The sequence below is a fragment of the Onychostruthus taczanowskii genome, unplaced genomic scaffold (assembly GCF_017590055.1).
Source record: "Onychostruthus taczanowskii isolate IOZ18803 unplaced genomic scaffold, ASM1759005v1 scaffold13, whole genome shotgun sequence".
Lineage (NCBI taxonomy): Eukaryota > Metazoa > Chordata > Aves > Passeriformes > Passeridae > Onychostruthus > Onychostruthus taczanowskii.
The window spans coordinates 10337913-10351315 of record NW_024498462.1 but is presented as its reverse complement, the minus strand read 5'-3'; positions in this window follow the sequence as shown (position 1 = coordinate 10351315).

The following is a 13403-nucleotide window of genomic DNA, read 5'->3' as shown; positions in this document are numbered from 1 at the left end:
AATGTTTGGGTGGGGGGCAGGAAGGGGTTATTAAAGGTTGTTTGTAGACTTGCCATGGTGGGAATGGGGTTGCCCATCATGGAATCCCAGAATGGTTTGGGTTTGAAGGGACTTTAAAACCCATCTCATTCCACCCCCTGCCACGGGACACCTTCCACTGGAGCAAGCCCTGTCCAGGCTGGCCTTGACCCCGGGGAGGAGCAAGGTCTCCATGGAGCTCAGCGGGATGTGCCACCCCAAAGTGCCCGGGATCAAAAGGCAGCAGGACATCATCCTGCAGGGAAAAAGCCAGGGAGGTTTAAAACTACAGTGCCAGGAATATCAGCCGGCCTAGGGGGGCACAGCCCTCCTGAGGGGTTCCTGCCCTCATGCCAAGCCTCTCCCTGCCTCTGGAAGGGCTTCCGATGGCACTGGAGGGACAGGGAGACAGGGAGGGAATATCCAGGGCATCGGCAGCCGGTTTGGGAGGTGAGGCTGCCCCGGGCAAGAGGCAAGAGCAGACCCAGAGCAGGAATGAATGTGAGAAAAGCAGACTTTGCTCTGGGTGGGGAATCACCGAGGGATTAAAGGTTTAATAAGATCAGAGGGACAAAGCAATAATTAGCCTAAATTATGCTGTAATTTAGGAAATTAAAAACAAAGCCTCTCATGTCAGAGGAAAAACTCTGCCAGCAAAGTGGGGGAAGAGCTGAGGAGCAAAGGGGGACGTGACAACTCGGGACAAGGAAATCGGAGGAGCGGCCGCAGCCTGGCCCAGGAGGGGCGACAGAACAAGGGAGGGATGGAAGGAGGGGAGCCTGGAGGGTGGGGGTCTCAGCCTGGCCCCCCAGGGTGTGCAGGGTGTGCAGGCTGGGACAGGCACCCGGCTGCAGCTCTGCTTTCCCTTCCCTGCCCTCCCCTCCCTGCCTGCAGGAGCAGGAGTGGGGCTGGAGCTCAGCCCCGGGTGCTGGTGGGGGGTCCCCACTTCCATCAGCCAGGCTGGAGTGTCCCCACTGTGTCCCCTGTGCTGCTGGCTGGCAAAGCCCCTCCTGGCCTGGAAAAACCCCACCATCCCTGGGATGGGAGCTGGGGAAGTGGCTCCAGGCTGGCAGCAGCGTTTTCACTGGTGCTCAGGAATTCGCCTGGAGAGACAATCAGCTCAGCCCCCAAGCCTTAGCTCATTACAATAACATCAAGATTAAATGGGATATAGGAACAGCTGTCCTAAAGCTCCTTAAAGGATCTGAACAGATGTAACAAAAATAGATTTACATTTAATATATTAAGTTTTGCCTCCCTTAACATTTAGATCATTTGGATTTTTTAATAGTGTTTTATCTCTGCCTGGGCCTTCCCCAGCCCTCTGTTAGCTCCAATCCCTTGCTCTGCAGCACAGGCACGAGGAAAAGCCCCATTGCAGGGAGCAGGGATGCTGAACTGGCCGTTTTGGGTACATTCACACTTGGATCAGCTGCCCAGCTGCAAATGAGATAAATGTGCAGAGCAGAACTAGGGCAGTGAATGCTCAGAGCAACTTTGGACCTGACCCTGCTGAGCCTGGGCTGCTGCAGGCGCCTGCCTGTGGCTCAGGGAGCTGATTCCTGATTCCAGGCTCTGTGTCACTGGATCTGCCTGGTGACAGGGGATGCAGGCACACAGGCTTGCTCAGCTCCAAAAAATGGAAGAGATGCAATGACTCCCTGGAAATTTGGGGAGAAAAAGACAAATAGGGAGGGAGGGCATTTAACTCCAGTGGTTATATCAGGGCAAGATCAAATGGTTCTAAATTGGTGAAGAATTAATTTAGGGCGGGAAATGGGGAAAGGTTTTGGCCAGGTGATGGGTGGAGGTTTGGAGCAGCCCCTGGGGAAAGGAGCCTGGCAAGGTCTGGAAAGGAACTCAGTGGATTTCAAAGAAATTGAATGGTTTGGGTTGAAAAAAGACTAAAGGTAATTTCATTCTTCCCCCTGTCACGGGCAGGGACACCTTCCACTGTCCCAGGTTGCTCCAAGCCCTGTCCAACCTGACCTTGGACATTTCTAGGGATGGGGCAGCCACAGTTTCTCTGGGCAGCCTGTGTTCTCACGACCCTCATAATGAAAAAAAAAATTTCCTTATATCCAATCAAAATCTTCCCTTTGTATTTTTAAACCACCTCCCTGACCTTGGACATTTCCAGGGATGGGGCAGCCACAGCTTCTCTGGGCAGGCTGTGTTCTCACCACCCTCATAATGAAAAAAATATTTCCTTATATCCAATCAGAATCTTCCTTGTATTTTTAAACCACCTCTCTTGGCCTGTCAACAGTCCCTGCCCAAATCACTATCCTCACCTTTCCCACAGGTCTCCTTTAAGGACTGGAATTTTATGTGTTGCTGGACATGAAAACACCAAACACAGGGAAATTTACCAGGAATTTGAGTCAGCCTGAAGGACCTGGAGGGAGGTGATTCATTTTGGTGTGAATGGGGGTTGTTATTCCTTCACCCCTGGTATCTGAGAACAGAACTCGGACCTTCCAGTGCTGGGAGCCAGGGTTTGCTGTCTGCATGGAACAGCAGGGAATGTCACCCACAGGGAATGTCACCCACAGGGAATGTCACCCACAGGGAATGTCAGCGCATCCCTCAGTCACGGGGCGTGGAGCACCCGTGTGCCAGCTGCGGATCCTGGTTCTCCTTTCCCTCTCCCAGAGATGCTCCCTGGCCCTCCCTACTCCTTCACCACCACCTGCCCCTTCACTACTCCTTTCCTTCCTTTGTCTCTCCCTTCCCCTCGCTCCCAGCCCCTTTTCCTCACCCGCTGTTTCCCTTCCCCCCGGAGCAGTAATTTTGCTGCCGTGTCCTGCGCATCCATCACCGGCACAGCCGCGCTCCCGGCCCCTTCCCTGGGACGCGGCTCTTGCTGCAGGATCCGCCGCTAAATTGCTTGGATGGCAAACGAGCACCTGGGCTCATTAGAGCCGAGTCGGGGACATGGTAATTACCTGCCTGCGAGGGAGAGCGGCACCGCCGGCCCCGGGAGTGCTCGCCGGGATGGATACAGGCTCAGGGGCTGGGGAAGGGGAGAACTGACCCCTGAGGCAGAGCCTGCCCCCCAGCCTGAACCCCGAACCCCGCAGTCCCTCATGGGGGGGTGTGGGGATTTTTGGGCAGCTCCAGCGCAGGGAGGGGTTTCCCAGCTGGGGTGGGGTGCCACGACCCTCCCCTGGCTCTTCCCTTGTGCCTCCTGAGCAGCTTTGCTCGGGCCCTGGAGAGGAGGACGCTCGGGACACGCTGCCTGCCCAAGGGCACCGCCGGACACGGGAGGAGGTTATGGTCTCCTTCTCAAATGACAGCTTTTCTGCTGAGCACTTCGTTCTCTCCTTGAGGGCGGCTGCTGAAGGGCTGCCAGGCTGGGTGGTGGCCACTCTCCTGCTCCTCTCTGAAGGATTTCAGGAGCATCCTCCGTGCTGGAGCCGGCGCTCTGCTGGGGAAAGCAGCAGCCCGGGGCTCCGCCGGGCCGGCGCGTGGCCAGCTCCCCCCAGGACAGGTTTTAGCCCAATTTCCAGCCCCTGTGCCACAGACACCATCTGCCAGGGCCAGCCCGGCGTGTCTCACAGTCCCCCTCAGCCCCAGGCCCCCGGCCCCTCCCAGCCCCTCTCTCGGCGGTGGCTGGGGCTCGGTTTTCCAGCGCTGCTGGGCACACGCCGCACCCCCAGAGTGTCCATCTGTCCTCCAGTAATAACTTGGAGTCTGCTGCCTAATTTTAACCGAATCTGACAGCTCTTTCGAGCACGTCATTCCAGAAAGTCTCCAGCGAGGCAGATGCATGGTAGCGAGGCAGCTTCCGATGGGAAGCTCCAATGCTCAGGGAAACGTCAGGAGGGGTTTGAGGCTGAAACTGCTTTTTCCAGGCAGGAGAAGGAGCCGAGTAGGGATGGACCCCTTGTGCCCCACGGCCCGGCTGACTCAGGGCCCCCCACGGGGCAGGACCTCAAACGGGGTTTTTGGGCAAGGACGAAGTGTCTCAGCTTTCCCGCAGCCCCCTCCCCGCTGCCCCAGCCCCCCGCCCGTCTGTCAGCTCCTTTCCCCGGCCCGGGCGCTCTTCAGCACCAGCCTATTCCTCGGTGATGAAACGGCCACTCAGCCGCTGCCGGCGAGAGACAGTGACCTTGTGTGTCCCCTCTCGGTCTCCTGGAACAGCAGCTGAAAGATGGGGACGAGGTCAGTGACTCCTGCCGGCAGGTTTATTGCCGAGGAGGGGCGGCAGCTCGGCTCCAGGCTCAGCTGCCGGAGACGCTCCCGAGGTTCCAGCAGCACACACAGAACCAGTCCCGCACCTCCCCGCTTTGGGGTGCTCCAGGGCGAGGGGGAGCAGTGCTCCACTGCAAGGGCACGGGGCTGATTCGGGATGGAAGGCTGGATATGGCTTTGTTCTCTCCATCCCTCCGTGTTTGTTTTTCTCCATCCTCGCGGCCGCTGCGCCGTGGTGGTGCGGGGAGCATCGGTGCGGGAGCAAAGTCGGGGACCACCCCGTGGCTCCGTCCCCTTCTCTCTCCCTCATCCTTTGCCTCCCGCTGCGCCAGGATGAGCTCAGCCCTCCCTCGCCCGCGGGCAGCGGTGGCCAAAAAATCTCCCCGGCTCCTCAGGTGGGAACTGGGTCAGCTGGAGTGATGGGAGCGATGGGAGCCGGGCCGGCACTCGCGGCACCGGGCCGGTGATTCAGAGGCTGCCGGCTGCTCCCTCTGAGCCAGGGCTGATTCAGCAGGGCCGGGGAGCTCTGCTGCTGCAGGCCCGGCCTTTGGGCCACCCCCTTTTCGCTGGAAATGTAAAGGATGGGGTATTTTTATAGTTTAAAGGATTACTTTAATGTGAGAGAGGGAGTGAGAATCCCAGAGCAGCAGCCGCACATCCAGCACAGCCCTGGGAGCGCTGGGCAACTCCCAGTGCTGCATCTGCTGAGCCCGGAGCATCACCCACCTCCCTGGGAAAACTGGAATTCCAGGAAGCCTTGGGCAGAGCAAAGGTCTGCTCCTGGCCGTGATGGTCGCTGGTGTGTACCCCGAGGTGCCACCACACACTGAGATGTCACCGTGCACCCCGAGATGTCACTGTGCACCCCAGGGAGCCACAGCGTGACCTCTGGATGTCACAGTGCAGGAATGTCCCCCGTGGCACCTCCCCTCCCTGGCCACTCTGTCACCCACAGATCTGACATCGCCGTGACAGGGCCTTGGGGACAAATACCCTGTTTGCAACAAAATCCTGCTTCAAAGAGTTCCCAGCACCCCCGTGATATAAAAAGAACTCGCCTGTCTGTAACAGTATTAAATCCATCACCGGGAGATTAAATTCTAAAGGGATTTTGGCTTTCAATATAAACAGCAGATTCTTAAGTGCCTCTTCATTTTCTGCGTTTAGGAAAGACATAGAAAGGCCTAAAATCCTCCCAAATCCCTTGGCATGGCTGAGCCCGGCACGGCACTGGGTGCTGGCGCTCCCGGGAGCTGACGGGGCTGCCATTCCTCACCAACCACCCCGGGAACCGGGCAGCTGGAAGGTCCCCAGCTCCCTCGGGGCAGTGACGAGGCAGAAATACCAGGAGAATTCCTGGAGCTCCCTGTCTGGAGATGGGGAAGGAGAAGGGAACCTGCTGCGGAGGAAGAGTGGGGGCTGCAGGGTGGGCACGGAGCATCCCGCAGGATGAGGGAGGAGCGGGGAAGGAGCATCCCTCAGGAGTAGGGAGATGCAGAGCGGGAGCATCCTGCAGGAGGAGGGAGATGCAGAGCAGGAGCATCCCGCAGGATGAAGGGGGCTCGGGCACGGAGCATCCCGCAGGATGAGGGGGATGCGGGGCAGCTGCGCCCCGGGGCGGGGTGCGAGGTGCGAGGTGCCCCGTTCCTGCCGAGATGCGGCTGGAAATTTCCCGAGCACATCCCAGACAAGGCCGGAATGACGAAGCCCTGACGAGACACCAGCCCCGGGACAAATTCCTGCTCCGGCTCTTTGTCTTGGCTGGGTGTGGCCGGGGCCGGAAGGGAGGGCACGGGGTGTGCCCCCGCTGTCTGGGGGTGCCTCCCGTGCCCCGCTTTCATCTCCCCCACCCCCAGCGCCGCTCTCGGGGCCGCTGGCTGGGGGTGATGGGCTCGACACTTCCCTGCAGGAGCTGAGCTCCCAGACATTCCCCCCGGGCAAGGTGAGCCCGGCTGGTTCCCATCCCCTGAGTCACTCCGGGCTCACGCGGCACCGGCAGCAGCGAGGGCAGAGCTGGCAGTGCCACCTCATCCCACATCGCCCGGTCCTACCGCCAGGGAAGCATCTGGAACACGGCAGTGCAAGAGGCTTCACCCCTGGCCACTGCCTCCTTCATCTTCTGACTTCTCAGAAGAGTGCCTTGAATTTTTTAAATTTTGAATTTTGTTTTCTTTTACTAACTTTTATTTACAAGGTGTTTTTTTTTTGTTTTTTTTTTTTTTTTTTTTATTTATTTTTTTTTTTTTTAATTTGAATTTTTTTTTTTTTTTCTAATTTTTTTTTAAAAGGTTTTTTTTTTTTTTTTTTTTTTTTTTTTTTTAATTAATTTTTTTTTTTTTAACTGAAAACTGACACCAAAATTGTAGCAATTCTCCATGGTCCCATTCCACCTTGGCTGGCCAAGATTCTTGTTGTCATTGTCTTGGATGCTCCAGGGTCCCCCCACAACAGAAGCCAGTGTGGAGGCTTGGGGTTCTCATGTGAGTTTTTTGGAGGTGGGTGATTTTTTTTCAGGGATTCTCCCTCATCTTTCCATGCCACAGCCACAGCTGTTGCCCCAGTGCCTTGCTCCATGCTGGAACCACCCTTGGCTTTGGCTCACAGGCAGCAAGGGGTTAACGGAAACGCTGCTTTGAAGGTGATTTCTCCTTTATTAAAAAATCCCCAACCAAAGCAATGTAATTCCGTAGGAAAATAACCCAGCTCGGGAACGAGGAACCACCTGAAGGCTCACGCTGGCTCCGAAACCCTTTTCTCCCCAGCTCCAGTATCTCCTTGTGCATATTTGCCATAAAAGCAGCCACGAAGAGCTGTTGGGTCATGTAAAATCCTGCCCCAATGGCCACAGCCCACAGCAGCCGTGCCCTGAGCTGCGTTATCCCGGCCCGCTCCGCTTCCCAGGCATGGCCCAGCCGGGGCTGCTCCCAGCCCAGAGAGCCTGGAGAGATGGGGAGGGGGCTGGGGGCTGAACCTGCCCAGTGGACAAGGGAGAACTGTCCGTGGAGATGCTGCTTCTCATGGAGAGACCGAGCTTGGTGCAGCTGGAACAGGGATGTGGGCTGGAGTTGGATCCCTGGTGGGAATGGGGGGTCCTGTCCACCTCCCCAACAGCAAGTGAAGCAAACACGGGCTGTGAGGCACAGGGTTTATATTCTGGAAGTGTTCCAGGACAGGCTGGATGGGGTTTGGAGCAACCTGGTGCTGTGGGAGATGTCCCTGTCCGTGGCAGGGACACTGGATGGGCTTTTAGGTCCCTTCCAGCCCAAACTCTCCTCTGATTCATTCTACATTTTGTGATTCATTTTATGATTCCATGGCTCTCTATAAACAAACCCTTCTTAAATCTTCCTGACGAAGTCTAAAATATCAACAGACTTATTTACCCTCCAACTCCTCCTCCGTACCAAACACTGAAATATGAATTCTGTTCCTCCCTGTTACAAAACATGACACCAAGTGGGAATTTGTTCTCCCAATCTCCGCCACTATTAAAAAATAAGTGCAAGAATTTGCATCCCTCTTCCCTCACACACCTCAGCAATAAACCAGGATATCTCTCTATATCATCTTTCCCCTCTTTCCCATCCCCAATATCCGTGGGGTCACAGCAGGGCCACTTCTACAAAATGAAAACCTCCCTAGGCCCAAACAGTTCAATCCCCCCCAGGATGCTGCAGCTTCCAGGTAAACCCCGGCTCTGGTCCCTCCCTGTGGCATTGGGGAACAGCAATTCCAAAGCTGGAAGCAGCAAACCCAGCGTTGGGATGTGCTGGGAGCTGTTTGCAATCAACCCCAGCACTGGAGTCGATGCACATGAAACGGATTTGGAGCAATTATGGAGAGCGGAGAAATTAGTAAAGAATCAGAGGCTGTTCCTGAACAATTCCCAGGCAGGAAGAAAGAAAAAAAAAAAAAAAAAAAACAAAAAAGGGCAAAATGCTTGGAATAAGTTGTTTGCTATAAATAGTCTGCCCGGTTCGAGGAGCTGGTGACAAACAGCGGCGGGGGAAGGCGAGGATAATGCAGCACAAACTGTACTTTGTTCATTTATTTGACAAGTGTAGCTAAATTTTAATTATTTATGATTAGACTTCGTAATGTGCTCGCACATGTTCTGAGGAATATTTTCATCCTGGTAATCTGAGCCCTTGCTCCAGCAGTGTCCGAGCTCTGAAATCCCTGCAGCTCTGCAGGGAGCCCAGGAACTTCCAGGCACAGGGAATCCATGAGGATCATCCTGTGTTTGTAACCCAGGTAAAGCCCGGGATGCTGGAAAACCCGGAATTGTGAACCTGACAATACGCCTTTAATCTTTGTCACTTCACATGCCAAATCCCAGAAGTGCTGAATTATTAAGTCTAAAGTTCCAAAATAAACTCGCACTCCGAAGATTATTTCCATATAATTTGAAATTTCCTGCTCTAATAACTCCTGCGCTGGGTCTGTCTCCTGCCCTAATCCTGTTTGGAGAGGCTGAGCCCAGCCCTGGGCCGGGCTGAGCCCCTGGGGTGGGCTCACCTTCCCCTTCCCTCCCCAGATAAACCCCCAGCCCCCCAACTGCTGACGGCTTAATTATTGCCTGGGATAATTAGCACGAGGAACCAGCTCGAGTCCTCTCCAAAGTCATTTCACTGAGGAAATCAATCTGATCCCTCCCAAAGGGCTCCGCTGCCAAACTTAATTCCAAATAATTGAACGGAAAACTCCTTTAATGTTTCAAAGGGGGAAATGTGAGGAGGTGGTGACCGGGCCCTGGCACCCTGTGGGTGCCCACCGGGATCGGGCATTCCCTGACAGGGATCCTGGGATCAGGCAGCCCCTTGCTGGAACTCTGGGATCGGGCATTCCCTGACAGGGATCCCAGGATCAGGCAGCTCCTCACAGGGACCCCAACTCCTTGGGGCTCTGTGGGTGCTTGAATCACCCTCTCTCCCTGCTCCAGTAACCCCAATCCCACCCGAGGATGCTCCAAAGGGTGTGGAATATTCATGGCGCTGGAATTCCCCAGGCAGGGAGCAGCAGGAAGTGAGTGCTGTGGGCTGTGGGTGGGCACGGGGAAGGATTGGACCCAACCAAAGCTATTTTTGCCATGAAAAGGAAAACTGCGCCTTTGCTCCCTGGATTATGGATCTGTGTGTTTTTCCCCCTGCAGTAACTGGAGAATAGAAATAAAATACTGAATTATTAACTCTAATTACCCCCAGAATTACTTCAATAACAGTGCAATTTCACAGACGGCTGCTGCGAGGACAATGTGCAGGGATAAAAGGAGAAGAGAATCCACTTCCACCACAGGAATGTTTGCAATTTATTATTTTCACATTAACCCTTCTTTTTATTTTTTTCGGTTCCCTCATCTTTTCCTTGGCGGTGGTCAAATTTCAAACGCTCCAAAGCATCATCCCGATGTGTGCCTTTGTTTCAGGAGCATCCCAAGCCCTCCAAGCTGCAGAGCTGGGCTGGAGATTGCACAGGGATGAAGCCACGGGGGTGGAGAGGCAGGCATGGAGCTGCAGGGATGGAATCCCAGGGCTGGATGGCACGGATAAAGCTGCAGGGATGGACTGGCAGGAATGAAGCTCCAGGGATGGAGCAGGAGTTGGAGAGGCAGGGATGGAGCTGCAGGGATCCTCCTGACCTACATCCTTCCCTGCCCTGCTGCCCATCCCAGCAGGTGGATATGGGAGCTCCCAGCCGTGGGGGATCTGCAGCCTTGGCAAGGTTGGGGACACGCTCAGAGCAGTTTTCAGCTCTCCAGCTTTCCTGGGTTTTGCTCCAAATCCAGACCCAATCCCAATGAATCCTAGATGAGAGCCTGTGGTGAGGCCAGGCTGATGGTCCCCTCCTCCATCTCTGCAGGTGTAGCTGATTTGATTTTCATCCCCTTCCTGAATTTGCACGGGCTCTGGGGAGGTTTTCCTCAATGAAAATACTTTGGGAATTTGGGAAAATGAGACTTGAAACACAGCAATGCTCCCTGGTGCTCGTGGTCCTGATCCAACAGGGACAGGAAGAGCTCTCTCCTCACTGGGATGGGGCATCCCTGGCATTCCTTTGCTGGTTCCTTTCCCCACACAGCTGCATTTGGGGTGTCCAAGACCCTTTTCCATGGGATTTGAAGCAGCTGCTCCTGCTCCCAGCCTGGCTCTCCACTGGGTACCAGGACACGAGCAGCACTTGGCATGGCCGGGACGCTCGGGCACCATTCCCAGGCAGGTTAATCCCGAGCAATCTGTGCTGCTCTGGACCTGAACTGTGCCTTGGGGCCGTGTCCTGCAGCTTTCCACAAGCACTAAATCAAAGGGGGCTCCTGGAAGGGGGAAGGGGAAGAGAGGGAAAAAATGCACTTGTCATTGGAATGTGCCCAGGCGGGGACTCAAAGCAGGAGCAGCCGGTGGCAAGCAGGCAGCTGGCAAGGGGCTGGCAGGGCTGGCATGGCCCGGGCCTGACCTGCCAACAGCCTCTCAGGGCTGGATTCAGGGAAAAAAGGAATCCGGACCAAAAACACGGTGGCTTGGAGAGCAGCTCCGTGCTCTTTGCTCTGGGGTGGGAATGCAGCATCTCCGTGGGGCAGGGAGTCAGTGCAGGGTGACCCAGTGACAGGGGACAGGGGACAGGGGCATGGCAAGGTGGGGAGGTGCAGGGAGATGTGTGAGGTCACAGGGTGAGCGATGGCACTGCAGAGGGGCAAATCAGCCATGGCAAGGATGTGGGGAGGGATGAGATCCAGGGACCCCTCCATGGGAGAGCAGGATGGGAGAAGTCACAGAATCCAGAATGGTTTGGGTTGGGACAGACCCTAAAGCTCATCTTGTTCCACCCCTGCCATGGGCAGGGACACCTTCCCCTAGCCCAGCTTGCTCCAATCCTCATCCAGCCTGGCCTGGGACACTTCCCAGGATCCAGGGCAGCCACAGCTTCTCTGGGCACCCCAACTTATCCACAACCACATCCAAGCCCTTTTCAGGGATGAAGCCTGGATTCCCACCTCCATGCCATCCTGAGCTGCTGGAGACTGTTCCAGTGTCCTGCTGCAGTGTCCCCACGGATGGGATAATGGTGGCAGTGCCACCCAGAGCAGCTCTTTGTGCCCCACAGCCCCGTGCTCCCCCTGGGCTCACCTCCCAGCCCGGCACTGGGGCTGCCCTCTCTGATCCTGTGTTACCTCTCCAGCTGCCATCCTGACTCCTGGCAGATCCCACGGATTCTGGATGTTGGAAGAGCCACGGGGACCGGGACAGATCCTGCTCACAGGCAGGTTCTGACATCTCCGATCCCTGATTCCATCCTCTTTGTGCTGCTGGTCCCAGTGAGGAGCAGGAAGAGAGCAGCAGGTTCTCCTCTCCACAGCCCTGCCCTTCCCAGGCTGCTCATCCCTCTTTCCAGCAAGCACTCCAGTGGAGAGCATCCAGCTTTTCCCCAGGAGCAGACACTCGGGCAGTGATCAGCTCTTGGAGGAGCTGGCTTGGAGACAGGAAGGGAAATCCCCGGACTCTGGCAGGCTGCTGCAGGAGCTCTGGGAGCTCTGCACTCCGGGCCTTTTGGAGAGTTTTCTCTTCTTTCCATGGCTTTGCCTTCATCTGCTGGTGAGCAGCTGCTGCTCCCAAGGACACAGCTGGCTCTGGGAATCTTCTGCATGGAGACCAAGGCAGCAAGTCTCCCTCTGCCCCTGTTCCTGCTTTCCAAATGGAATTCCCTTTACTGCCTTTCCTGGCATTTCTTTCCCAAAAGTGGCTCAGCCCCTCCTGCTCACCCTCCCCAGGATCAGTCCCAAGGCAGTTACCATCCCCAAGGTCTTTCCAAGGCTGCTCTGGCCACGCTGTTACCTCTTGGAATGTTGTGTGCCGCCTCCCCGCAGTCCCTGCCGGCCCCACTCCATCATCCTTTTGCCACCAGGAAATCATTGTGCCTGATAATGCATTAAAGCGATTGTTATTTCAGTGATCGTGCTCATATTTCCCTCTTTGTTTTCCTGCCAGGCTTGAGGGGAAACCTCAGCAGATAAATCAGGGCTGGGAGCAGGTGTGGGAGCAGCTTTTGCCGTGCTGCTGGGATCACAGGGATGCTTTGAAGCACGGACCACTGGCTCCAGCAACACCTGCACGGATCCCTGGAGGAATGGCATTGCCGGTGCCCCACAGCCACTCTGTCACCCTGGAGCTGCTCTCCTGTCCCATTATCTCACCACTGAGATCCCCCTGTGTGGGGCAGGGGATGGGGCTGAGCTCCCACTGTGGGGCTGAGCTGCCTCTCCCTCAGGGGGGTCCACAACAGGAACGTGGTGGTCCTGGGATGGGTGGGAGCAGCGGGATCTGCCCCCACTCCCAGGATGCTGCTCTCCTGAGAAAAAGCAGCTGCTCTGGGGGGCAGGAGCCCTCCAGCCTGGGAACCAGCAGGGCAGGGGGAGGCACAGAGTGCCCAGACGGGCTCCCTGAGCTTCCCCACGGCCGGGAGCTCTCCCAAGGCTGGAGCACTCAATGGGAGCTTTCAATCCTTCCTTCCCTGTCCCTCCCTGCCGTGCCCCGCGGCCAAGCCAGAACCCCCTCTTTGTCCCCTTTTTAAAAATAAATCATTTTGGGATGAATTCCATGCCAGTGAACAATGCCAGTCCGGCCGTGGCAGGGATGTAAGGGTCCATTATTCCATGGGGATGAGGGGCAGCCGCAGGCAAAGCAGCTCTGGGGATGCTGAGCACGCTGCCCTGCTGCATTTTGGAAGGGATGTCCCCTCCCTGAGAGCTGCTGTCACCTCCCCTGCACTGCTGGAGGGACCCCAGACTGGGCTGGGACCCCCCAGCTCCTTCCAGCCTGAGCCTGGCATTGCTTACTGGGAAGGACTGGGATACCCTGGAGGAAGGACTGAGACTGCAAGGCAGGGTGGAGGGGGAAAGGGGCCCATTCCCAAAACACGGATAGCTTTGATAATTAGCCAGGACTGGGAAGGGGAATGATGAAAGGTGGGAAGGATTTGTTTAAGCACGGGGTGTTTTATTGCTTTCCTCACTCAAAGTCGTTCTTTAAAGTGGTTGGAAGATTTTTGCTCTTGTTTTGCCTCAGATGTTGAACTGTAATTACAGCCAACGCACCAAAATACCTGGAATGTGAATAAACCAAGGAAAAGCTGCTCCCAGGGATTCATTCTGCCCCAAGCTCTCCCCACCTTGCTGCTGCACAGGGGGTCCTGGTGGG